This window comes from Mesoplodon mirus (genome assembly GCF_964341445.2).
Source record: "Mesoplodon mirus genome assembly, chromosome: 13".
In the NCBI taxonomy this organism is placed as follows: Eukaryota; Metazoa; Chordata; class Mammalia; order Artiodactyla; family Ziphiidae; genus Mesoplodon; species Mesoplodon mirus.
This window is the reverse complement of record NC_138989.1, coordinates 10,385,045-10,413,006: the sequence shown is the minus strand read 5'-3', so window position 1 is coordinate 10,413,006 and position 27,962 is coordinate 10,385,045. Positions and strand designations below refer to the sequence as shown.

The 27,962-nt window shown below is 45.4% G+C and overlaps 1 protein-coding gene and 1 pseudogene across 3 annotated transcripts in view; one reads left to right on the top strand and one right to left on the bottom strand.

Annotated features, from left to right (window-relative positions):
- Positions 1-27,962, top strand: part of CCDC60 (coiled-coil domain containing 60) — a 262,580-nt gene that overhangs the window by 180,044 nt on the left and 54,574 nt on the right. The gene's annotated exons all lie outside the window — the stretch shown is intronic.
- Positions 9,302-10,383, bottom strand: LOC309815149 (heterogeneous nuclear ribonucleoprotein A1-like; annotated as a pseudogene). Its single transcript has one exon. The product of its transcript is annotated as a heterogeneous nuclear ribonucleoprotein A1-like (transcript).

The following is a 27,962-nucleotide window of genomic DNA, read 5'->3' as shown; positions in this document are numbered from 1 at the left end:
ATCTAGATGGGTGGCATATGTACCCCCACTCCTTTCTCCTGTGTCCAAGGCAGACATTACTAATGGATCACAGCACTCTTTCCATTTGAGCCCAGACTTGGTCTCAAAAGTCCTCTCAATCCAGCGCTCCAGGCAGCTACCACCACTAATTAGAGTTGTTAAACAGGATGTAATTTATTTGTCATCTCTAAATTAGAAGACTCAAAAGGAGACTTTGGTATCTATAATATGGCATCTTATTAATCCAAAATGAGGGAGGGAGTGTAAGAGACCAGCAGGAGAACAAACCTTACTCAAATCCCTTCATAAATGAGGCTGATCTTAATCAGTGAATTTAAACAGTTGAAAAATTGTTGACCTCTGACATTTACTGACGGTTCTCAATGGCTTCTGCGTCTCATCACTCAACACCCAGGACCTCCACATCTGTAGCCTATAGCCCAGAACTTCTTCATTTCAAAGTTTAAGCCTGATTCTTCCCACTGCCCCCTCCCCAGACTTGAGACTTGCCTCAAAGCCGCAGAATTGTTTAACATCATGGATTTATATGCTGGTCAGTACTTTGGAATGCAGACAAAGTTAAGCCTTCTGAATGGTACCTTATGAATCATTCAAAGAAGACCTTAGTTCCCCCACTTTACATCCTCCCCATGCCCTGCAGCCAGCGGGTGGACATTAATGAGTCCCCGGCATGTTCCATGAAGGAAAGGACTTGGCCCCGTCCTTAGCCCAGAAATGATCAACACAGCCGGACACCCAAAGGGTAGGTCACTGCTGTGGGCTGGAGGAACCTGGCTCGAGTTAATTGCATTTTTATCATCTTGAACGTGACCCAGAGGCTGTACCTACTTTTTCTTTGTTACTGGTATCTTCGTGTGTCTTTGACACCTCTAGTTAACTATAGTTCTAGGGCAAGTTTTCTTCTCTGCTTTTCTTGTACCACTCTCCACTGAGGGTGGATATCTTTGTTTAATTTCTCTCCTTATGGCTATGGCTGCCTCAGAGGATCCCACATTAAAAAGGAACTCAACTAGAAGACCATGTTTTCAAATTTAAGCATCAAAATATCTTGTACCCTTGAACCTTTTGTTACATAAAGGTTTGCACAAAACTCTGTTTTCTGAAATCCTTTCCCAGGTGACAGGCAGTGTTCTCAGGCTTATAGCCAGGCTTGGAGGGTTCACACAGTATAGTTGAAAGTGCACTGGCTTTGGAGTCAGCTGTGGGTTCAAATCTTGACTCGACCAGTTACTACCTGGGTGGCCATGAACGAATCAGTTCACTTCTGTAGAGCTTGGTTTCTTTATCTATGGGATGCGTTGCAGGGATAAGAAGTCTGCTTCACACAGTTGTTGGGATTTGCGGGGGCAGATATGGGTGAAGAATGTAGGAGTAGATTGATAAAAGGTAGTTGTTGTCTTTAAGCTGGTTGTCCTGAGACTGTCTGCAGATACTCAAGGGCAGCAATGAAGGGCATGAGCGTTGGAAGCAAAGAAACCCCGTCCTGTCACTCATCAGCTGAGTGACCTCAGCCTGGTCATTTTACTTCTCTAAAACTACCTCTCATCTGTAGAATGGAATCAGTGCCTTCTTTCAAGGATTTTTTTGGTGAGGACGAAAGGAGACAATGTGCATAAAATCTCCTGTTCTGCTTCACTTCCTTCCCTTTGCTCCTCCAGTGATCTGAAAACAGAGGCAAGACCAGGGAACTCAGAGTTCCAGCCATGTGTGACAAGCTAGAAGACCTCAGGCTGGCATCTTCCGTTCCCTAGACCTCAGTGGTCTTGGACCGTGCAAAAGCATGTTCCTCACCATTTCAGGGGAAGCCTGCATAGTACAGACAATATATGCTTCTCTCCTGGGGGCAAAAAAATGATTTAACTCAGTTCTGCAGTACCCTACAAAACTTTTAGGTAAATAGGTCCTAAGGTGAATTTACCCTATTGATTAAATGTGTGCACGTGCACGCGTGTGTGTGTGTGTGTGTTTAAGAGACAGAGGAAGAAAAAGAGACGGTCTGTTGTTTAAAACAAAGACCTCACGCTATATTTGGCTTCCCCAGAGCTGGGAGGCAACGGAGGGGATATTATCCAGGTCAGAGTTTGTTTCATTTGCATCCCTTTTTTTTTTTTTTTTTACCAGAGGGAGAGTCTATATCAGCTACATTCAGAGAGGAAATGCCAGGAGATAAAATACTGACAATGAGTAACAACTGTTACTCTTCCATCATTTTCAGTATCACTGCAGTAATGCTGACCTCAGTTCCCCCAGACCACGAGCAGAGGGAGCTCATGGTTTTAGGAGACACCCTGGATTTTAGCTCTTGAAGAGAACAGGTCGCCTTCTCCAAAGTTTCCCCTTGTATGTTGAGCTGAGCACCCATCCTACAAGATGCACTCTGAAGAAAAGTGTTCTGTGGTCACATATGTTTGGAAAATGCTGTGAACTCTATCCCCACCTCAGAGATTCCCAATTCACAGTAGAATTTCAAAGTTCTGTAAAGTTCTGTAGTAAGGAAGTCTACTTAAATGCACATAGCTCAGCATTGGCTAATTTTTAAACCATGGACTTCCATTTCTGGCTACGTGGCAGATTAGACACTGTGAATGAGGGGAAAAAACTAGATAAAAGTCTGGATATAAAATCCACTGATGTTTAATATGTGTTGCAGGATGGGTCACTAGGGAAGCAGTCTCAGATGGAGACTTGTGTGCCGTGGTCTAGTTGGGGGCGCCGTCAGACAGTGGAGGCATAGGATGGTGCAGCGTCGCTAGTGGGTGACACAGGAGTCCGCACCACCGCTCATGCACCTGAATTGTGCCCTCTGACCCTGCTCGTGCCTGATTCCAGGTGTACCGCTTCCACCTTATGATGGGTTATAACTGGGATCATAACTGTGTCGCAGGGAATGTTACACTTGCCAAGAGGCTCTCTAGCTTTCATGCTTCACCTTGAATTGGTGATTTCCCACGCTCACTCTTTTATTACCTTCTCTGGTGCACCAGTAGACCCCGCACAACAGCCATCTAGCTCCACAGTCTTTGTTACCGTCACCTCCCGCAGACCTCTCAACAGCTCGAGATGTTGCACCAGCCCATGCAGCGCCTCCCGCAGGTGTCTGGTCCCGTCTTCCCTGCTGAGAGTGCTGATGGCTGCTCTTTCCGCAACCTGCCAGGGCCACTCACTACTGCACCTCCTGCCGGAGACAGGCTGGGTGGCTTGCTGGCCCGTGTTTAACACCCCACCCTTCAGTGGCGGGGGGGGGAAATCTTGATATGTTGTATGTGCTCATTTCTGTGGTGTAAATACTCCCACCATAGCCAGCCATAAGCTACTAATGTGATGGCACTGAATGTGTGGTTGGGAAGAGATGTCCACAGTCCACGCTCACAAGCTGGTGTGGCTTGGCTCAGCACACCACCGGGTCAGGTCCTCAATGCCAGATGGATGGTGGTTAATCCAGCTCCAAAATTCCATCTTTTCTTTTTGCAGATTATATTCCATTATAGGCTATTATAAGCTATTGGGTAAAATTCCCTGTGCTCTACAGTAAATCCTTGTTGTTTATCTATTTTATGTATAGTAGTGTGTATCTGTTAATCCCATGTGCCTAATTTATTCCTCCCTCCCCTCCCATTCCCCTTTGGTAACCCTAAGTTTGTTTTCTGTGTCTATGAGTCTGTTTCTGTTTTGTATATAGATTCATTTGTAGTATTTGTTAGATTCCACATATGTGATATCATATAGTACTTTCTTTCTCTGTCTGACTTATTTCACTAAGCATAATATTCTCTAGGCCCATTCATGTTGCTGCAAATGGTAATATTCCATTCTTTTTTACGGCTGAGTAATATTCCATTGTATATATGTACCACATCTTTTTAAGCCAATCCATTAATGAGCACTTGGGTTGCTTCTGTGTCTTGGCTATTGTAACTAGTGTCGTTGTGAACATTGGGGTGAATGTGTCTTTTCGAATTAGAGTTATCATTTTTTCCAGATACATACCCAGTAGTGGAATTGCTGGGTCATATGGTAGATCTATTTTTAGTTTTTTAAGGAACCTCCATACTGTCTTCTATAGTGGCTGCACCAATTTACATTCCCACCAACAGTGGAGGAGGGTTTCCTTTTCTCCACACCCTCTCCACCATTTATTATTTGTAGACTTTTTGATGATGGCCATTCTGACCAGTGTGAGGCGATCCCTCATTCTGGTTTTGATTTGCATTTCTATAATAATTAGTGATGTTGAATATTTTATGTGCCTATTGACCATCCGGATGTATTCTTTGGAGAAATGTCTATTTAGGTCTTCTGCCCATTTCTGATTGGGTTATTTGCTTTTTTGATACTGAGTTGTATGAGCTGTTTGTATATTTTGGATATTAACCCCTTGTCAGTGGCGTCATTTGCAAATCTTTTCTCCCGTTCTGCAAGTTGTCCATTTGTTTTGTTGATGGTTTTCTTTGCTGTGCAGAAGCTTACAAGTTCGATTAGGTCCCATTTGTTTATTTTTGCTTTTATTTCTATTGCCTTGGGAGACTGATCCAAAATCCCATTTTAGAGTCTACTTCTGAGGATCACTCTTGCACCTAACTACTGTAGGTCAGTTTCCCTGGGACAGACTCTGAGCTGGAGATTTTCGTGCAGGTTGTTCATTGGGAAGTGCTCTTAGGAGCAACACCTGTAAGCAAGTAAGGGCAGCAGGATGGGCAGAGGGAGAAGTTGAGCTAAGGAGCAATCACAGCGCAAACTTCAGATGATCCCGCAGGGAGCTCTGGAGCTGGGATGGCCATTCTGAGATATCCCAGCTTTAGAGGCAAGAGGACCAGACCTTTGTTCATGGAGGAACCAGTCGCTGAATGCAGGTTTCCTCTAAGGAGGGGCGTACCCTTTATTGAAGCAGCTCCTTTTATTTGATGACAGATCCCGGGAAAGAGCTCAGCTATGAGCCCTCAGCAGACACCAGCACATGGAGAAATGGGGGCCTCTGTCTAGAAGGGGGATTCTGGGTGGCATACCCCAGCATCCCCTGGAATATGTGTCCAGAAATAAAAGCTTGAATAACAAGAAGAGAGAGGTTATGAAAACACAACTGAACTGACAGTGGAACGTTTTGTCCTCATGCACAGGCATCCTAAATTAACATCCCACAGATGTGGTAGCATTGACTACCATGGTCAGTTTGGGAATTGATCATCTAGTCTAAGGCCTCCATGTCCCAGGTGAGGAAACCGTAGCCCAGAGAGAGGAATTGCCTTGTCCAAGGTCACAGGATGTGTTAATCGCAGAGCTGGAACTCACATCTACTCTAGGGCCTTTGTTCCTTGTTGTACTTCTTGCTTAATGTGTATAATTTTGCAGTTTTGTTTAGTTATTTGAATAATGGCCAGTTCCACCACTAGATTAAAGACTCCCTAACAACCGGGGCCATATCTCTTTCTCACAAATATATTGTCAGTGTCCAGCACAGTGTCTGGAATGTACTTGGTGTTTATAAATACTTTTGTTGAATGAATGAATGCATGTTTCAGAATCGCTCTGGCTTTTTTTTTAGGCATCAGGCTGAGGGGACAGGGGGGATGGAAGGTGGCGGGTTGCATCCCTGAAAAGATCAGGCGGCCGGGCTGAGCCACGAGGAAACCTAGCTCAGAGCAGTAAGCACAGACACGTCATGTGAGTCCATGCAGGCTTTAGAGCCAGACTGCTGGGGTTCAAATCCCAGCTCTGTGGCTTACAAGCCACATAGTGGAGAACAGCCTTCCTAATTTCTCTGATTACCCAGTGTAGAGACTGCAAAAATACTTTCTTCCTCTCTCGGGGATCTTGTGAGGATTAAATGAGTTCATAAAGCACTTTAGAACAGTGCCTGACACATGGTAAATACTTGATAAATGCGTAGCTGCGTGTGTTACATCCTTCATGTTCCCCAAGTGACTGTAGCTATTGTACAGTATGACCACGATCCCATGGATTTCTCCCTGTCCCTAGTCATGGGGCTACAGGCAGAGCTCAGCACGAGATCCAGCATGTCACACCCGACCCCAGACTCTGAACCTCAGAGGTCCGTGTTTAAGGGACCATTGGAGCAAATCTGATGCCGGGTAGGAGCGGGGAGTGAGGATGGAGAGTCTGTAAGTGGAGGCTGTGCAAACACAGCTTTTAGCGCTGGATTTCCATATTAATTTGAAATCTCTTCCTATTGGGATTGTGCAACAAGCCATTATTCTAATGGATGTCACCACAGGCTGTACAATAAAGCACTAATCCACTACTTAGCGCAAATGCTGCCTGCATTAAGCCCTGTAATTTTTGGAACTTTTTATTGAAATGTAACATAATACAGGAAAGCACACAAATCATTAAGCCTACAGCTCAATAAATTTTCACAAGATGAACACACCCATGGAGCCCACACCCCCATCAAGAAAAGGAACATTACCAGCCCCCTCAGAAAACCGTTTTGTGTCCCTTCCAGTCACTATCCCACCCCAAAGAAAATCACTCTCCTGACTTCTAGGACTTACATTTAGTATCTCCTGTTTTGAACGTTGCATAAGTGAAATTGTACAGTTGACACTCTTATCGTATCTGGGTTTTTTTTTTTTTTTTCCATTGGATATTGTGTTTCTGAGATTTATCCACACTGCCTCACAGAGTTGGGGTTTGTAATCCTTCAGTTTCTGGGCAGTTTCCATTGTGTGAAGGTAGCATAACATACTCGTTCTGGGATTGATGGGCATTTGGGTGGTTTCCACTTTAGGGCTATTATGAAGAGAGCTGCTATGAACATTCTTACGCATGTTTTTGGCTGAACGTGTGTATGCGTTTCTGTTGGGAACATACCTAAAAGTGGAAATGTTGGCTCTCAGAGCTCACATAGGCTCAGCTGTAGTCAATACTGCCAAACAGTTTCCCGAGCCCTACATTTTAAAGAACTTTTAAAAATACACAAATAAGATGATTTAGAAAAACTGGAAAATATAGAGAAGTAGATATTAATAAGTAGTAGAACCACACTCAATTACATCACCTCGGAATCATCCCTATTCATATTTTGGTATGTCAACTTTTATCTATATTTTTATATATACATGTGTATTTTTTTACCAAAAAAAATAGAACCATTTTGCATATTCCATTTGGTAACCTGATTTTTTATTTAGCAATAGATTATCAACATCTTCCATGTCAATAAATGCACATCCACAATTTCATTTTTTAAACTTTTTAGTATGAAAATATTCAAGTATCTGTATTTGAACAGAACAATACAATGAACTTCTGTGTACCCATTGCTCAGATCAATGATTATCAACTTATAGTCAATCTTGTTTCATTTACACATCATCCTCCCCTATTATTCTGAGGCGTTTATCATTTTATCTGTAAATATTCAAACAACTATCTAGGAGAAGGACTGGAGAAGACTAGAGAAGAAGAGAAGGACTCTTTTTAAAACCATAACCACAGTAATATCACATCTAAAACAAATAGCAATGTCTTTAATATCAAATATTCACTCAAATACAACCATCTTAATGATTGTATAATATTCCAGTGTAAGAATGTAGCATAATTTATCTAACCAATTTCCTATCATTGGACTTCTTGGTTGTTTTTGATTTGTTCTCCTGTTATATAAACAGTGCTTAGATGGACATCTTCAGAGTTACATCATTCTAATACTCTAGTTCCATAAGATAAATTCCTAGGGCATGCAGCTTTAAGGTTCTTGACCCTTAACTGAAGTCCTCTAGATTTATACTGGGTTTCAGTTGCTGAAAATAGCTAGTTCATAAATGCTTGAGACAAATGAGCTTTTCCCATAAGAAATGAAAGCAAAGCAAAAAAAAAAAAAAAAAAAAAACCAGGGTGTAAGGGGTTCACAATACCTCAGACATGACTTTTTGCCCCTTTCACCTTAGCATAGTCATCAGAAGCAAAAGAGCAGTTTATGGAGAGCAAAATGACAACAAAAAATAGTCATGAAATAAACCCTCCCCCCAAATTTACTGGCAATGTCCAGCTGACCCATAGGCAGACCCAATCTGCATTTATGAGATCATTTCTCTTCCCAGGATTCTTCACATAAAATCTTTGTCTTGCTCAGCACTCCCTTTAATCCCAGCCCCTCCACAAGTGATTGTTCTGATGGTTTTCACTCAGATGAGCCTGTTGCCAAAGGCTATAATCCATTCCCCTTTATCAATGCAAGGGAAAACTTCCATTTGTTCTCTACAGACTATAGCCTTTGACCTCGTCTTTTTCTGGATCTTCTCTGTAATATTAACTGACGCTTTGCAGTGATGATTTCACTTAAAAGTAAAATAAAATAAAATTATATTAGAAAGTCAGAAACCTCACAAGTTCGCCAAGCGCATCTCCGAGAACCTGTACGGTGCCCAGGAGCGAAACTTAGGATGCCAGGCCCAGAACCAGCCTGCAGCCCACTGTGAGAAAAGTGACGCTCGGGCATTGGTCCAGCCCATGACCCACAGGAGTACAAAGCAATAATAACAATAAAACAGCAGGCAGTTCAAACCCTGTTATTCCGAAATTAATGCTTGTAAGTATATTTCAACAGGTATACATTTCCTCATGGTTCTACTCCAGAAGTGCATAAGCACAAGAATCATCTTTAAAACCAGTTTTCCAGTCACCTACCCCTCCCCTGATCTGCTGTATTGACAGGTAGTATGTCATGGCTTTTGGAACCAGCCTGAATCCCGGCTCCACCACTGACAAACTGTTTGAATATGGGCAAGCTACCTAATCTCTCTGAATCTCATTGCCCTCCTCTGTAAAATGAGGATAATAATAAAACTTGGTTGTGATGGGTAAATGAGTTAAGATGCATATGTCTGGCACTTGGACTGCATGTGTTAGACACACATACAAGCAACACAGTCAGTGTCCCTGATGGCTGGTGTTTATACCTCACTCCAACTGCTTGACCGCGCCACTGGGATTCTGTCCATTCTTTTTTTTTTTTTTTTTTTTTTTGAAAAAGGACACGTTTATTCAGCATCATGATCAGACGATTACATTTAGCAATCAACAGCATGGGTGCAAAAAAAAAAATCTACATTAAAACCCTTTGTTGGAATGCTTTACACTTTCCACAGAACAGAAACTAAAATAACCTGTTATACAATTAGTCACAAATATAGTCCTTGAGCTTTTTTGCCCGTACACATGAGTATTGTCTCAAACGCGTCTTCTTTGTAGCAGCTAGGCCCTGCCACCACTGTGCTTGGCTGAGTTCACAAATCTGTTGTAAACTGCAGCTTCCCTGTCACTTCTCTGGCTCTCCTCTCCTGCTAAGCTTTGTTTCCTGGCAGTAATCAAAACCTCTGCCACTGCCATAGCTACTGCTGCTGCGGGAACCACCATAGGCACCTTGGTTTCGGGTTTGGCAAAGTATTGGCCTCCGCCGCCATAGGGGCCAGAACTTCTGCCTCCAAAGTTTCCTCCTTTCATGGGTCCAAAATTTGAAGATTGATTGTTGTAACTGCCCAAATCATTGTAGCTTCCACCACCTCCAAAACGGCTTCCATTGTTACCAAGTCCATTATAGCCGTTTCCACTGCCACCATAGCCACTGCCACCGTGGCTGCTACCAAAGCCACCTCGGCTGCTGAAGTCTCCTCCATGACCAAAGTTGTCACTCCCACCAAAACCCCCTCCACGACCACCACCAAAGCTTCCAGAACCACTTCGACCCCTTTGGCTGGATGAAGCACTAGCCATCTCTAGCTTAGATAGGGCCTTCCTTACTTCACAGCTGTGGCCATTCACAGTGTGCTATTTCTGAATGACAGTCTTGTCTACGGAGTCATGGTCGTCAAAGGTTACGAAAGCAAAGCCTCTCTTTTTGCCACTACCTCGGTCAGTCATGACTTCAATCACTTCAGTTTTCCCAGACTGTTCAAAATAACCTCTTAGGTGATGTTCGTCAGTGTCTTCTTTAATGCCACCAACAAAAATCTTTTTCACAGTTAAGTGAGCACCAGGTCTTTGAGAATCTTCCCTTGAGACGGCCCTCTTTGGTTCCACAGCTCTCCCATCCACCTCGTGTGGCCTTGCATTCATGGCCGCATCCACGTCCTCCACAGTGGCGTATGTGACAACCCCGAAGCCTCTGGAGCACCTGGTGTTTGGATCCCTCATCACCACACAGTCTGTGAGCGCTTCCCACTGCTCACAATGGCTCCCCAGACTGTCGTTGGTTGTTTCAAAGCTCAAACCTCCCATGAAGAGCTTCCACAGCTGTTTGGGCTCTTTGGGCGACTCTGACTTAGACACGACAGTAGTGGAGGTGGGGGAGACGTCAACGATGCTTACTTGGCGGCGTCCCCAGGCAGAAAAGCTGTCCATTCTTTAGGAGAGATTTTCTTATCACCTGTGCGGGGACCCAGAGTTTTCTCATTCCTGTCTGATTGGAAGGAAAGTCAAATTCTGGAGAGCATACAACTAAGAAGCTTAGGGTGCTGTAGTTTGTCCTTTGCCTTGAGAGACAAAGAGCTAGATACTTTTCAGACATTGTTTTTAAGATTAAATTAGTACACAGAAAGCATTTAGAATATGAGCAGCTGCATCATAAGGACCATCTCTTTTGTAACATAGAGAGGCTACAAATTTAAGTCACACTTCTTATATTTTTCCAGCTAGCCATAGGAGCCATCACATGAATTTTTCACAGGAAGTCAAGTGTCTCCCTCTAGGAGCTTCACCTCCCCCCTTGAAATGTCTAATGAACAGCTTTATTGGTTACCTTCCACACCCAGAGGTGGAGGGAGAAAATTGGTGCTGTGTCCTCCATTGCCCCTCACTGCCACAGTGGGTCGCTGTCGAGAACAGGTCCTCCAAGCTCTTAGAGACCGTACTAGCCGTTCTTTCTGATGTCTCACTGATCCACACCATCACAGCTCTCAAATCCCATAGGGTTTGATTAGGAACCTTCCCCCAGACAATCAGGGCTACCTGCATGTGAGAGGTTACCTTTAGGGGCTCCAAGATGCCTTTTCCCTGATCAATCTGAGGGAAGCCACCCTAGTGTATAACCGTAGAGGTTTTCTGGGCTTTCTCTTTTTGAAAAACTTATAGAGAGAGCACAATTTTTTTTTTCTATTGAACAGCCCAGATACATCACATAAATCATTTCAATAGATGGACAGTAATGTGGAATGAGACGTTGTCCCAAAGTCAAGCCTCATCACAGCAGAACACTGCCATCCCCCTTGGGATTAGAAGGACACCCCCCCCCCCCTTACAAACTTACTTACCTGGACTTTATCTTCCCAACATTTCCCATGGAAATGAGAACAAAGTCAGCAAGAATGCTTGCAGAAACACTTTTCTGCCCTGAGCTTCAAGAAAATGCAGGACAGTCAGATCAAACAGCCTGAGAAGTGCCAGGAATGATGTTTCAGCAAGTTCCCTTAGATTGTATACGAGGCAGACAGACAGAGTTTTTTTTTTTTTTTTTTTAAAGCACTGAAGTAGCTTACTTCCCTGCCTCGAATTAGAATGATATATATATATATATATATATATATTTTTTTTTTTTTTTTAATTTTATTTATCTATTTATGGCTGTGTTGGGTCTTCGTTTCTGTGCGAGGGCTTTCTCTAGTTGCGGCGAGCAGGGGCCACTCTTCATTGCGGTACGCGGGCCTCTCACTGTTTCCGCCTCTCTTGCTGCGGAGCACAGGCTCCAGACGCGCAGGCTCAGTAGTTGTGGCTCATGGGCCCAGCCGCTCTGCGGCATGTGGGATCTTCCCAGACCAGGGCTCGAACCCGTGTCCCCTGCATCGGCAGGTAGACTCTGAACCACTGCGCCACCAGGGAAGCCCCCAGACAGAGTTTTGAGGGTCAGGAAATTCTGACTGTTTTGGTGCTGCTCTGTCAGGCCTATGGGTACCACTTAAGGAAAATGCATGTCCTGGCCCTTCAGCACATCTGACTGTGTGTTTAGCTTTAGGAGTCGTTCTGGGTCAGATTAGCTCCAAACAAGAGTTTCCTGGCAGAATGTGGGTGCAAAGTAAAAGAAACCAATTAGAACATTGCTTTGCAAGATAATCTTTAAATCAGAAGAGCTTATTCGGGAATCCATTAAATAAAGCCAAATCCAAACAACTAGTTAAGGCAAGAATCTGAATCTCCATCCCTGCCCTGAAACAGCCCAAAATGCCCATTAGCTGAAAAGCAACCTTTAGATCCAGTGAACTTTCTCTGAAGGTCTCCTACTACCCATGCAAGGACTGGGGTGGGAAAAGGAGTGGTATATATTCAGAACAGGGCTGCCCCTTTGCACAGTTCCAGGGGCTACCATTCACAGTGTATGTTTCAGAGTGAATGGCACCCCCAAAAAACTCAATTTGTAGAATACAGTGTTAATAGTGGCCCTGAGGTTGTACAATTGAGCAGCACTTTATTGATAGTTATACAAAGATAAAAATAAGAGCTTGGACTTCCCTGGTGGCGCAGTGGTTGGGAGTCCGCCTGCTGATGCGGGGGACGCGGGTTCATGCCCCAGTCCGGGAAGATCCCACATGCCGTGGAGTGGCTGGGCCCGTGGGCCGTGGCCGCTCAGCCTGCGTGTCTGGAGCCTGTGCTCCATAACGGGAGAGGCCACAGTGGTGAGAGGCCCACGTGCCGGGGGTGGGGGGTGAGAAAGAGCTTAAAGAGCTCTCAGGGCCTGGGGCCTGGGAGTGGGGAAGTGTTGGAGAAGGGATCACAGGCCAAATTATTGGTAAGAGTGTCTATGGTGTTTTGTAGACTAGATACCGCCTTAAAAAGAGTGTGTTTGGACTCATTTACCTTTTCCCCCCGCAATACCTCTGTGGTTCTTTGGGTTTACACCCTTAGGAAGTGTTTGGTCTAGAAAAGTGACTAAATGACCAGGTAAAAAGGATATAGAGTTGGGGGAGGGATCCCTGGCAGGGAAAACACACGATCGCAGCCAGGACAGGACCTGGAAGGTTGGGTGACTGTAGACACCTTTTGCTAAGTTCCTGCTCTGTTTCGGACACTGGGCTAGGGATTGATATAAGGTCATCTCAAATGTGAGAGGAAGATGAGAAAAGACAAGCTGTGGCAGACAGCCGCCCCACGTCCAGGAGGCCATCAGAAGCTGCCCCTCCTGGCGGCAGGCAAGACCCAAGTTGTGAATTGAGAAGGGAAGACTTTCACCACCCACTGCCCCCAGCAATTGCACTGCACCTCAGACCCCTGCAATTTCCCCTCATACTGACACTTAGCGAAAAAGCTGTTGTGAATTCCTGAGCAGTTCTTGTTCTCCAGCAGGTAATCCCCACCATCAATCAAGCAGAAGAACACGGGTCAAAAGCTCACAGGCTTGTGGTCTTGTGCCTGATTCCATCGCCTGTTGTCTGTTTCAAAATTGTAAGCCAGTGGTTCTCTGGAGATTGCCAGTGTGCTCCAGAGAAAACCTGTTTCTCTGCTGATGCATGTTTTCTGTCCACACTGGCTGGTCCATGAACAATCCTTCCATCCCATTTAGTCATTGAGCACAATAGATAGTAATGGGTTTTGTAGGGTGGGGCTTACATTCTTTAAAAAACAAAAAAAAATACTCAACCAGTTTATCTCAGAACCAAAACTGATTGCCGAACTGCCTCTAAATGGTATGCTTTTTTTTTTTTTTTTTCAGGTGGGGTAAGTTTCTGTGTGTTGATGGAAGGCAGGAGAGGGCAGTGGTTAGGAAAACTACTATATATAAAATAAATAAGCTTCAAGGATATATTTTACAGCACGGGGAAATATAGCCATTATTTTATAGTGACTTTAAGTGGAGTATAATCTCTAAAACTACTGAGTCATTATGTTATATACCGGAGACTAATATAAAATTGTAAATCAACTATACTTAAAAAAAAAAAAAAAAGTTGTTGACTCCTAGATTCAGACAGACCAGAGTGGAAGTCCTGGCTTTGCCACCTTCTCATTGTGTGACTTTAGGTAGGTGGCTTCATTTCAAACTGAGGCGAACCTCAGTTTCTCTGCCTTTGAAATGATAGTACCTGCCTTGCAGGGCTCTTGTAGGGATTCAATGAGATAATACGTGTGAGGCCTTGGAGCCCTGCCTGACACTCAGAAAGTGCTCTATAGGTAATGGCTATCATTAGGATAATTTTCAAAGCCTAATCCTCCCCGGGGTTTTTGCACTCAAGGATAGTTAGCTTCTTCCACAGCCCCTCCAAGTTCTAATTTGCTTCTAAATATGTTGGGGTAAATAGAAGGCGGGGTGGGGAAGTGAGGGGAGCAGCAAGGGGCACATTACGCTCCTTCCCACGGCCGACTTGCCAATCTTCCCTTCCCGACGAGGTTCAGAACTCCTCACAGCAGTTGCCTAGAAACCGGAGCTATGGGGGCTTCCGCTCCCTTCCAGAAATCACCCCAATTGGGATGCATATGGAACGGTTTGTTGACACTTGGCGGGTTTTTATTCTTCCTCTTCCAGAAGAGATGCATACATCTCTCATACAAATGCTGACTCACGTTAATTAAAGAGTAGCCCTGGGCCAAGGCACCTTTGAACCACAAAGGAGCCAGTGGGGATGGCAACCTTGCTCAGCATCCTCTGACAAAGTGACCATTTTAGGCTGCTGTCGCTGTGCTTACATTTCAAGATGTGTACAAGGTCTGAGATGGATTTTGGTGGAGGATGGTGTGTGAACGAGGGTGTGTGTGTGAACCGTGAGGTCACAAAAGCTTGCAAAGTCCATGAACTCGTGCCATCAGTCAAAGCACAACGTATGCCTATTGTGTAACCTGGTATTAAGGGCTGGATCTGTGTTCCTTTGAGGGGTTTAAGCACCGCTTGTGGTCACTGGGCACAAGGTAGGTCAGAGACCACATTACGAGCTAAAGAAATAACTTTCCTGAGGGGCACATGGGGAGCCTGTTTCATTTGATCACTTCTTCCAGAATACCGCTATAGTCTCGTTCCCAGCTGGAAAAAAAAATAAATTTCAAAGGCATCCATTTATCTCTATCCGGTTCGGATGATTCAGCTTCTGCACAGACGGTTCTGTACACCCACTGCACCCAAAGAGAACGCGAACGTGCCACATCAGAGTAGCGTTGTGCCATTGTTACATGCCCAAAAGGAGGCGTGTATTTAATTCAGATTAGAGATGCAAGAATTTCAAATGGTTAGTTATTCAGGCAACACATATTTTCTGAGGACTCCCCATGTGCTGGTTCTGGGGACACACAAAAGATTTAGAAATTGTCCCTACCCTCTGGGAGCTCCGTCTGGTAGTAGGGGTAGGAGGAGGGTGTGCGTGGACAGAAACAAGTCAACCGGCAGTTGAGGGCAGCACATACCAGAGGTGGCTGCTCCAGCACGGGAAAAGCAGAGGCACCTTCCACACAGGGTGGGGTTTATACCTGAGTAAGTTCTAAAGGATGAGTAGAAGTTAGCCAGGTGAAGAAGAAGAAAGGGCATTCCAAGCAGAGGGACAAAGGCACGAGATGAGGCACAGCATGGTTGTGTAGCGTGATGGTGTTGCTAGAGCATCCGGGGGCAAGGACGAGGCTAAGGGGATGGGACAGGTCCAGCTCACGCAGAGCCCTGGGTGCTGTACTGGGAAACCTGGAGACGACGTGCAGTATTGGAAAGGATTGGAGAGGAAAAGAGGTCCAAGATAGGGAGGCCAGGGAAGAGGGAATGGCAGGGGAAAGACATGGCACCCAGGATGGAAAACTTTTGTTACTTAGCCCCTCCGAAGTGTACAGCCCTGAGACAAAGCAGGGTGGAGCCAGCCCAGATGGTGGGGAGCTGCGAGGACAGCAGAGTGGTGCACCCTTCATAGGATGTGCATCTTCACGTTTAGGAAGCTGACTCTGTTGCCTGGTGGAGGACCAAGACGTCAGGGGAGCAGTGCTAAGAGGCAGGAACATTTCAGTCGTTACGTTGCCAAGACTTTTGGACTCCAAACCCCCAGCCGAACATGTCCTGCCTTTTTCAATTCCTTGAGTGGTGCCTAAGGTGGCAGAGGGTTTAGCAGAGAGCACACAGAGGTTCACAGAGGTACAGCTTTGTTTGCATCTTAATTTTACTTGTCACCAGCTTACCTATGTGTGTACCCAATTGTGCTTTGTTGTACAGATTGTACTCTTTTTAAAAAATGCTTTCACATCTGTTTCCTCATTTTTCATCTTTCACAAGTCAGATAAGATAATACTATCTCAAAAAGACAGATGAGGAAGACAGGCTCAGGCCTGGGTACGAGTCCAGACTCCACTGCACCCCGTCTGGGTGACCTTGCATAAGTCACCGAACCTCTCTGTACTTCAGTTTCCTCACTGTGAGATGGGTGGGTAATACTGCTAATGGCCGCCTTGGAGAATTGTTTTAGAAGTTAGAGAGTTAGTAACTTGAAAGCCTTTTCATAGCTATTGCCACGTGGTAATTATTGACGTTCTAGCGGTGATGGTGGTCGTGATAGAGGCAGTGGGGTGATGGTTATCCCTAAATCAGTAGGCTAACTATTCTGCCCACATCACACAGCCAGTTAGTTGTTGGTAGAATTAGAATTAGAACCTGGCTTCCTAACTGACCTTAATGTCCTACTTTCGCCTAAACCTGTCGGCCTGATGATCACCTCCTGTCTTCAGCGGGGTCTCCCAGGCCGGGTGCGGGTTCCTTATATGCTTCTTCCCACCTCTTGCTCCTCCTCTTTTACCTCTTTGTCTTCCTCTCCCGCTTTCTTCATTTTCTTTAGTGAAGGTCTGAGATAGAGATTAAGTAAAGGAAGAACCCAGAAAAGAAAACCACTTAAAATAATTAGAAGGTCTCTGCATGTCAATTTTTTTTTTTTTTTGCGGTACGCGGGCCTCTCACTGTTGTGGCCTCTCCCGTTGCGGAGCACAGGCTCTGGACGCGCAGGCTCAGCAGCCATGGCTCATGGGCCCAGCCGCTCTGCAGCATGTGGGATCTTCCCGGACCGGGGCACGAACCCGTGTCCCCTGCATCGGCAGGTGGACTCTCAACCACTGCGCCACCAGGGAAGCCCCTGCATGTCAATTTTTATTCAGCAGGGCAGAGGTTAATTCCCTGGCTCTTCAGCTTAATAAATTTCATTACTTAACATGACAACCAAGTGTTGACCTTACCACCACTACATACAGTGGATTCACAGAACTTTATGAATTACTGTGTAATGCAGTTGACCGAACCCCAAAATAATTGTGGTCTAATTAGACTGTTCTTGCCGCTACCCTCAGAGGAGAGAAACCCCAAAGCTTGACATGTGAGCCAAGTGCCGCTTCCCAGAAGCCTGTGGAGGCTTGGAGCCAAACGGCCGTCCTGTGTGCAAAGCCAGAGAGTTGTTGTAACAGCAGTCATTTATAGCTTCATGGAGATGATGAGGAGGAGGAGGATGAAAATAGTGGTTGTTACCATTTATTGAAGATCTCCGATGTGCCAGGCATCATGCTAACTGCCTCTCATATATGGTTTCAACAATATCCTGGGAGGGTGTCAGTTTATCCCAATGCTACAGATGAGCAATGTGCATCTCAAAGAGGTAAAAATGACTCACCCAAAGTCACAGACATTGAGTAGCAAGGAAACGATGAGCAGTTAAACCTAGAAGAGATCTTTTCTAAAACCAGTGCATTTTCCTCATGCAACACTTTGGAATCAGGCTACCCAGGTTTAAGTTCCAGCTCCAGCAGTTACTAACCTCTGGTCAGACTACTACTTGACCTCTATGAGCCATGCTTTCCTCAATAACAAAATGAAGAGTACTTCCTTCATAGGGATGGTGTGTGGATGGATGCAAGGAGAGAACTGCACATCGAGGGCCTAGCTCAGTGCCGCTCAAGTCGTCACTGTGCACCTCCTCCCACCACCCCAGACAGTACCTGCTTCTTTCCAACTGCAGCCACTCCCCTGGGCCCCCAGCCTTCATTCCTTACAGGCTCAGACCCTCCTGTGGTATATTTCCCAGGTGTTCAGGCACCCTCAGTGGAGATGCTCCCAGACCTACCTCTCACAGAAGAGTTTTATGCTTCTAAGTTTCGTTGCCTCATTTCCCATGATCCAAACTAACCTTTCCTAATATCTTTCCCTAGTCCACGGCCAGTGATTTAGCCAAGATGATGGCATTTCAAACGTGATAACATGACAGTTTAGTCAAGGAACAAAGAGACAGAGACAGAAACAGAGACAGAGACTAAGAGAGATTGTCAGTTGGGGGCTATATTCAACTGCGTAGCAAACAGAGCCCTGAAATTACCGTGACTTAAACAAGGTAAAGGCTTACCTCCCTCACATAAAAGAGGTTTCCCTTCTGGAGGTAGTGCCCAGATTCCTTCTATCTTTTAATCCACTATCCTTAGTGTTTGCTTCCACCTGCAGGGTTTCCTCATGCTCACACAATGGCTGCTGGCACTGTAACCATTGTAGCTAAGTTCCAGGCAGCAAGAAAGAAGAAGAGGAAAAAGGGACCAAAGGGCATATGCCACCCAGCTGTGTTAACCTCCTTTATAGAGTTTTCCCAGAAGTCCCTCCCAACGATTTCCTCTTGTACCTCACTCGCTTGTCCTATCTGCCAGGGCAGCTGGAAAATGTAGTTTTGTTTGTTGTTGTTTTGTTATGTCAACTTTTTATCTAGGTATTTGATGTCCAAGATAATGTGGTCTTTACTAAGGAAGCTCAGGAAATGGCACTTTCTGCCATTGGGAGAAAGGGCGAGAGGTAGGGAAGGAAAACCAGTAAATGCTGACTGCCTGCTCTTTATCAGGCACTGTCTTCAAGGAGTCTGCATTCTAGTGGGAAAAGCAGACAAGGAACTAGGCAATTGCCATAAAGTGTGACGAGTGCAGTAACACTGCACATAGACACGGGAGCTATGAGGACACAGAGGAGGCACTTGACCTAGCCTAGAGCTGGAGGGAGGGAGGGAGTAGCAGTATTGAGTGGTCAACAGTTGACAGTTTTTTCAAAGCCTTGGAATCAGCAAGTGAAAAGGGGGAGGAAGTGCTGCAGGAAGAGGCAGAATCATAGGGTTCTGAGGGGTAGAGAGATACAAATGAATGACTGGATGAGTGGTTGTGTTGCAGGAAGGGGGACCCCTTTCCAGGGCCCGAGAGTCGGCTCTTGTCTAACACTTGGAAATGAATCGTCTGAGGAGACGCACGTGCTGACAAAGCAAAAGATTTTATTGAGAAGGGGCGCCGGGCGGAGAGCAGCAGGGTCAGGGATCCCAGGAAGACCGCTCTGCCATGTGGCTCGCAGTCTCGGGTTTTATGGTGATAGGATTAGTTTCTGGGTCAGTCTCTGGCCAGTCATTCTGACTCGGGTCCTTCCTGATGGCACATGCATCACTCAGCCAAGATGGATTCCAGCGGGGAGGATTCTGGGAGGTTTGTAGGACATATGGACTGGCGTCTCCTTTTGACCTTTCCCGAATTCTTCCGGTTGGTGGTGGCTTGTTAGTTCCGGCTTCCTTACCAGGACCTCCTGTCATAAAACAACTCACCCAAATGGTTACTGTGGTGCCTGGCCAGGGTGGGTGGTTTCAGTCAGTGGTTCCCCTAATAGTTAGAGATAAAGCCCAGATCTTAGAGGGACTTATTGCCATGGGAAAAAGTCTGAACTTCATCCTGAGAGCAGTGGGAAGCCACTGAAGGGTTTGGAACACTCTGATGGGAATGAGTCTGCATTTCAGAAAGAGCCCTGTGACAGCCAGGTGGACAATGGATTGAGAAGGAGAAAGACGAGGTAGGAAGCTACTTAGAGTAATAGATGGTTTCTGGCTAGGGTGGTGGCAACAGGAAGTCAGTCTAGTGACATTTAGGAAATAGAGTGGACATCACTTCATTATGAATTAATGAATCTGAGGGGGATGAAGGGGCCAAAAGCAATCTCTCCATTTTACAGGTGAAATGAATTGTATTTTGCCACTAAGGTCACTTCTGAATAGCAAAGGAAGACTGTGGCCTGTGGCCAAAGAAAGACTCTAGGCTGTGCCTTCTTCCGACTCAAACAGCGTCTGCTAGGTGCAGGTGCGCTGTTTGCCCAGACCTCAGAAATGCCACATGAATTTTGCAAAGGAGCCAGAGAGAATAAAACTGAAGCAGATAAAGCTACTTCTCCCTTGCGAGTCAATTTTTCTGTGTCTTCAGCACAGTCCCAGTTGCATCTTTCTTCCATCTGATTAAAAAGAACCCTTGAACTGGGCCTCCTCTTTGGGCTGAGTCATTCAGACAGGAGAGAAATCCATCTGAAACTTTTGATCTGAGAGGTGAAATCCTGACTTGGCAAATCTCCCATTGTTAGGCATTACAATTAGCAAATAACCCAGGGAGAGTAAAGAGATGTTCAGATGTGATTTAATAAGAATATTGTTGCAGTAAGCACTCAGAATATGTTTGCAATCAGTTTACTGTATACACAATAGCTACCAGAGCAATCTTTTGTGTATGCAGTTGACCTTTATCTCTGGCAATCTTGTCCTATAAAGAAGAGTGAAATCCTCCATTGCAAATCATTGGCCCTCAGGAAATGGCTTTAATTTGCATGCTGACAAAGATATTAACTTGGGGTGTGTGGGGGGGTGTTGATAACGCAACACTCCTTTTGTCTGAAAGGTAGTTCAGAATCTGTGTTGTGCCTACAGTTGACTGAAGTTCAATTACTGTAATAAATGTATTCCAAATTTCATCTCAATTGCATTTGCATTTTAATGAATGATTCTCACCTTCTTGTCAGTTTGGCAGCCAGGCAGATTTATTAAGTTATTATATAAACAGGGCATTCTAATACGGGAATTTAAATGCAAAATATTTGCTTGGTGCGTTTGAGCTAGGGCTGGCTTATTAATTTGCCTGTAGGGGTTGCCTGAAAATTCAAGAATTTCAGGATAGTGTTTCAGATCCATCCCTCCCTTCTATGGTGTTTGCCCTCTCCTCCTCTGAAATCGATATGCCTGGGTGGGCTGACAAAGCAAGACGTGAGCCAGCCAGATGAAATGGGTTCTCCAAGCCTTCAGCCTCTACAATCTGGGAAGAAACTGATTTATTTGCCATTATTGGAAAACAGTAAAATTTGTTAAGTGAAAATTTCCCATGTAGGCAATTCCCTTCTTCGAGAGCAGGACATCCCTGAAATCGGATATTGCCAGGAATGTTCATTTTAGTGTCATGCTTCCTTCCCCATGGAAACTCTCCTGGCTTTATAGTCCTATATTTCTTGCAGGCAGAGACAGAAAATGTGAGTGAAAACCAGCTGAATGCAGAGCCATAATACCATTAAAAGTTGTGGTTTTTTGTTTTTTGGGTTTTTTTTAAGTACATCTGGGCTGTTGTTTTTTAACAAAGTGATTTGCGGTGGTTAATCCCATGCCCCCCATAATAGAAAGGTTGTACGTGAATTTCTTTCGCTGCCTGTCAACTCTCCAGTACTCCGCAGCTTGCTGCAAGGCCCCTGTGAAGAGAGCTGGGACTGTCTGTTTTAGATGACTGTCAGTCCGTGTTTCCTTTAGGGCCCTGGGGATGGAGCTGCTGATTCAGGTAATGGGAGACTCATGACAAGCAGAGTGCCCTCAAAGAGTGAGAATGGCTGCTACAGCTGTGCTTGAAGAACTTTCTGAGATGAATTGACTGCTAGTGTGTGTCAAAGTTTCAGTTCATACTTGTAGGAAGGGAATTGGGCTTCTAATAAAGCCAGTTAGAAGATTTCTTTCTGGAAAGAGTATCTTTTAACAGAAGGGAGAGGACAGCTAGACCAGTGCAACTCAAACTTATATGTGTATATGAGTCATCTAGGGGTCCTGTTAAAATGCAGATCCTCATTCAGGAGGTGTGAGGGGGGCCCAAGATTCTGCATTTCTAACAAGCTCCGGTATGTTGCTAATGCTGCTGGTCCAGGGACCACACTTCGAGTAGCAAGCAGCTAGATAGCATCACTCAAGAGTGGGATGACTAGTAAAGATTAATAGCTTTGTTACAAGTCTGACAGGCCAGATGTGTGGGTAAATCTAACACCCCAGAAAGGACTCTCAATCTCATCAGAGAATATCAGAAAATTGTTAGATACTTCTCTGAAGGGACTGTTAATTACCTTTATGTTCCAAGTTCTGTTCCAGATCATCTTTTCTCAGGTCTGAGGCAATTTCTTTCCTAATGCCATATTTTATATCTAATAGGCACATATTTTTTCACATTTTAACATCTCTGAACTGGAGATGCAATGTACAATCATGTCTTAATCAAACTGGCATGGATTTTTCCTTCGTTGTGGTTCATAAAATAATGTCACCTTATAACAAATGATGTATTGGTCAGCGATTTTCACCATAATGCTGTGTAACAAACTATCCTAAAACTCAGTGACTTTCAGTAAGTATTTCTTCCTCGCTCATGTGTCTGTGGGATAACTGGGGTTTGGCTGATTTAGGTTGAGATTAGCTGGATTCAGGTCTGTTCCATGCCTTTCTTATTCTTCTGGGTTCAGTGAAATAGTGGGGTTTTTTTCTTGTCATGGACCCAACTGAGCAAGCTTATTTCAAGCTTCTTTTCAAGTCATATCTACTAACATCCCATTGGCCAAATAAGTCATATGGTGAAGCCCAAAGTCAGGATGCTGGGAGTACATTCCACCCCTGAATGTAGGGGATGGGGGAGGGAGGGAGTATTTGCTGAATGATGAGCTGATCTGCCTCAGGTGGTGACTTGGATTGGTTAAAACATGGTCTAAAGGAGGAAAGTGTAAGCCACCAGCTTCTCTTCTGTGGGCCTAGAGGTGAACTCTGCACAATAAGAACAGCCCAGAGATGCATAGACTCAAAGCTTTAAAGCTTCCTTCTGAATATTCTTGCGTTTGCAGCATGCACATGGAGAGAGAAATTCTGGAATCATCCCTGCTGGCTCCCAACCCTTGCTTTGCTACTTCCCAGCTACTATGACCCTCATCGTTTACTTAACCTCTTCCCTCTATTTTCTCAACTGCAGATCACACCACCCTCCCAGGACTGTTAAGCGAGTTGGCAATAATAATTGTAGCGCCCAATCATTGAGTCCTAGGCACTAGGTGCTACACTAAATAAACTCTTTACGTCCACTGTCATTTAATCCTCCCAACAGCCCTTTGAGGCAAGAATGACCTTTTTTCCTCATTTGGAGATGAAGAGGTTATGGTTTAGAGAGGTTTAAAACCTGCCGAAGGGAGTGGCAAAGTAGAGACCCCATCCAGGAGGCTGGCCCCTCCAAGGCTTACCACTGCGTACACTGGCCCTCAGGTCTGAAGGTGCTTGGGAGTGAAACCTGCCCCTTTGGTGTGGCTCAGCTCAGCCCCTCTAAGACTATTCCTGTTGCCATATTGCGAATTTTTCATTCATCAGCTCACACAGGCTGATGAATGTACAGAGAACGTATGTCCCTTAAATGTGAAAACCTACCCGCACGCATTGGTTAAGAGGAAGTGGCTTTGGGTAGAGGAAACTTTCCATTTTATAATCTGCTTCTTCCTCCGTTTGCCTGACGCAGTTCATTATTTCACTCCCCATCGTTTCTCTCGCCATGCTGGCCGTGGGAGTTTTACATCGCGGAAAGCAGTGAACAGGAGGCCCCGGGTGAGTGGATTTAAAGACGAAAACTGCTCTTCCCTGCAAATAGCTCCCTTCACGCAAATAGCCTGGTAATCAGCAATAATGATGAAGAAAATGGAGGGAACATACGAGGGAATTAAATGGGAGTTTGCTAAAATACTAAGCAGTTTTAAATGGGCCTCTGCAGTAACAGGGGAGCACTTCACGGTGCACAGAACGAACACCCCGCAGCCTGAAGTTCCCAGAATAGGCTGGTGGGTCTGACCTGAGGGCCCAGACAACCCCTGCCCCCCCTCCCCCGCAACACACACACACCACCACCTCTGTTCATCTCTCAGCCAGGTCTTTCCAGAAGATCTAACCGCTAGGAGTCTGGCTGCCTTGGTTGAAAGGGGCTGCAGTTCTACCAGAAAACTTGCCAGATTCCTCAAATTGCCAACACCAACTCCCCAATGCTTTTCTGTGAGTTAATCAGTAAGACAGGCATTTATCACTACCCGCATCTAGAGGTTTGTTGCAGACTTGGCTTTTCACAGTGTCGTCCCTATACAGATCCTTGAAAGAAATCTCTTCTTCTTCCACCAGGAATGGCTAGGCATCACCTGAACAGCTTTTTCAAAATCTCATGGTCATTAGGAATCACATGAGGGATAGTGTTTCCCTCTTTGTGCTGGCCGCTGGGATGCTGAGGGTCAAGTCTGTGCACTGGCTCATGTGGCATGGGTTTTGATACTTGTCTTACCTGATATTGTTTTCTTATTTCTTCATGTCTCCTGCCCTTCTCACTTTAAAAATTTTCTGCTCCTAATCCTTTTTGGATTCGGGCATAAAGAAGTCGAATAAATCTCTTAACAACCTCTTAATTTCTACTTTTGTAGAAATAAGATAACTTAGATGCAGAGGTGAAGACTGAATTCTCTGAGGATGTGTTCGCCTTTGTAGTGCCAGTGCTTGAACAGAACCTGACACATCATAACTGCCTAGAACAGGATCTGACACAAAATAGCCGTCCCGCTCAGGGCCTGGTACATAATATTCAGGTCCCTTTTATTTACTGTGGCATGACCTTCAGCCTGTCACTTATTATAAAATTAATTTAATAAGGATTTCGTTAACCCTTGCAGTCAAAGAAAATAAAAGAGTTGGGCTGTTCCATGAGTGTAGGCTTAGATATTTGATCATGCTGGAATAGTTTACTAGGGCTGCTGTAACAAAGTACTACACACTGGGTAGCTTAAACCACAGAAATTTATTGTCTCACAGTTCCAGAGGCTAGAAGTCCAAGATCAAGGTATCGGAAGGGTTGGTTCCTTCTCACGTCTGAGACAGAAAATCTGTTCCATGCCTCTCTCCTAGCTTCGGCTGATTTGCTGGCAATCTTTGGCATTCCTTGGCCTGCAGAAGCATTGCCCTGATCTCTGCCTTCATCTTCACATGATTTTCTCTCTGCCTATGTGTCTGTGCCCAAATTTCCCCTTTTTATATGGAGGCCAGTCCTATTGGCATAGGGACCCAGCCTCCTCCAGTATGACCTCATCTTCACTAATGACATCTGAAGTGACCCTGTTTCCAAATAAGGTCACATTCTGAGGTACTGGGGGTTGAGACTTCACCCTATGAATTTGGCTGGGGGGTGGTATACAATTAAATCCATAACACATGCATTTCAGGATCTAGTTGGTTACAGTTTCTGTAGGGAAAGACAAAGGCTTTTGTTCAGTTACACAGTGAAAGCAGAGCCCAAAGCCCACCATCCTGCCTGGGTCTGTTCCAGGTCCCCAGAACCCCTCCCGCAGTTGTACGCAATTATCACACGTGAGACTTCTCGGTGCCGGTCCCACCCTCTGCCTCTGAAGACCATGGTCTGTTCTGGGACCTGAGAGGCCTTGCTGACAGCCTTCTACTCCGTGAGAGAATCTGGACAACCGGTGAAGGCGAGCCCCTAACACCGGCCAGTCAGTGACAAGCCACCCAAGTTAGCCAAGGACCTGGTGGCCTATAGAATCTCCAAGTCAAGGACAGGGATTTCCAGGACAAGCTGGTGAGACTCCCCAGTGGAAACATCCTGACCTCCTACAAACCAGCAGACTCTGTAGTCCGACCCCACGGGGGGAATCCACTACCTGGGTTCAGACCCCAGATCTGCTTCTTGCCAGCTTTTCTGACCTCACCTTTCTGGGCCTGTTTCCTCATCTGCAAGTGGAAATGATAACAACAGTGCCCACAGGTCGAGCTGTTGTGAGGATAAATAAGTGAACTCACACACCCAGGAGCGAGGGACTCGCGGGAGGGCTGGACACAGAACTGTTGAGCTACAGGGCGAACTTCTACCACAGATGTTAAACCACAACAGTGCCTCGTTCACTGAAAAAGCCTCTTACCCAGATGATTTGCTGCATCTCAGGAGCACCCTGGATGTGCTTGAGAAGTCTCATTGAGGTCTGATGGCAGAGAGGGACCTCTCCAAGTGCTGGGGCTCTGAACTTGAGGGTGTTAGTTGGAGTTATTAGAGGTGAGCTTCTTAATGAAAGGGGTAACATCTACTGCTTCCAGAGTAGCACCCAGTCTGGGACACAGCAGTGCTTTTCTTCCCCCTCCCCTCCCCTCCCCTCCCCTCCCCTCCCCCCCTTCCCCCCTCCCTCTCTCCCTCCCTTCCTTCCTTCCTTTTTCAGAGCAGATCCTTTCTGTTAAACAAAAGTCTTAGATAGAAGACCAATATCTAAATCAGACAAATATAATCTTTCAGGAGCACAGACTGTACTATGTGATGTCACATAACATTTTATTCAATGAAAGCAAAACTTTTCTGGATGAAAAGTTGTACTTGCCCAGGGCCTTTGCACATGCTGTTCCCTTCCCCCAGGTATCTGCATGGTTTTACTCCATCACCTCCTTTATGTCTTTCCTCAAATGTCACCTTCTCAGCCAGGCCCTCGCTGACCATCAATTTAAAATGGCACCAATCCACACCCCACCCCTGTCTCTCCCTCTCCCGCGTCCCTGCTTTATGCTCCTCCCTGGAACTGAGCGTGTCACCACCTACAGTTCACTCTGTTTCGTGCCTGTCTCCACCCCCTGGAATAGGAGTTTCACGAGGACAGGAATGTTGTGAGCTGTTTTGTTTGCTGCTGTGCCTCAGCACCTAGAGTAGCTCCTGACACACAGCAGGTATTCATTACATTTTTGTTGAACGGTTAATAATGATGCAGCTATTTAGGCAAACACACACATTTGAAATTGGGCGTGAATTAACGCAAGGAAGAGTCTGACTCCGTTCGTGACGTGTGACCTTTGACAGCGTTTGAGCTGCCCGCCCCCCTCCTCCCCCCCCTTCCCTCTGCCCCACATCTGGGCAAAAGCTGATAAGAAACCCAAGGTGCTCCTTGTTTTGGTGCTGGCGGGAAGTTGAGACCACACTCAAACAAGGGACCCCTCACCCCAGCCCCACTCCCAGAAAACCCTAAGCCGCCCTCGCTTCCCCCCCACCCGACCCTGCTTCGGAGCCCAGAAAGCCTCATAATGTGAGTCATTTCACACCCTTGTGGTGCGTGCGTCTTGACCTATGAACCACATTTTGAGCGAAGAGTCTCTGTGAAGTAACATAACCACGAAAAAACAGTTGCTGTCAGCCCAACTCCCAGAATAGCTCTGCATTTGCTTTGTTTGTGCCACATCAAGAAAATCCTCCCCTGTGAAATTAAGGGGTTGCTCATGGTTACGGTTTTCGTTCTGTCAGGTTATCTGGCAGCCTCAGGATGCTCTTTGATGAGTGGATTTCAGAAGCTTGAAAGCAAAACCGAAGCACATTTTTGTTTCAAATACGAATTCCACCTCAGATCAACGGCTTGCATCCCTAAACTTAAAAATAAGAGCCCAAATGGACAATTTAGGGCCAGTTCTGTATGATCTGGTTTCACTGTGTTCCACCAGGGTACACATTCATTTGGTTTTGCACAATTTTATACATGAGGAACCTGAGAGACTATTTTGCTGTAACGAGAATACGGGCTGGGCAGATGATGCCTGATCCGTACCTGCCAATGACCGGCTGGAATGCACATGTGTCGTGTAGCATAGAGATTCAGAAAACTTTACGTGAGCTGAGAAGCAGGGTCTACATTTAGAAAAAGATTGCTGGTGACCTTCCGGTGACATATGTATAAGAAACTCAAATACCGCATTTCATTGAATCTGAGACACACCATGAAATACAAAACAAAATAAAAACACCACCAATTAAATTAATTCTCTAGGGTGTGAATTATTATGCTCATTTCAATGGACATAGCAGAGTGCCTAGCACATAGTAGGCACTCAATAAATGTTTGTGGAGTGATGGAACTGAAACCAGGAGAGATCAGATAACTTGCT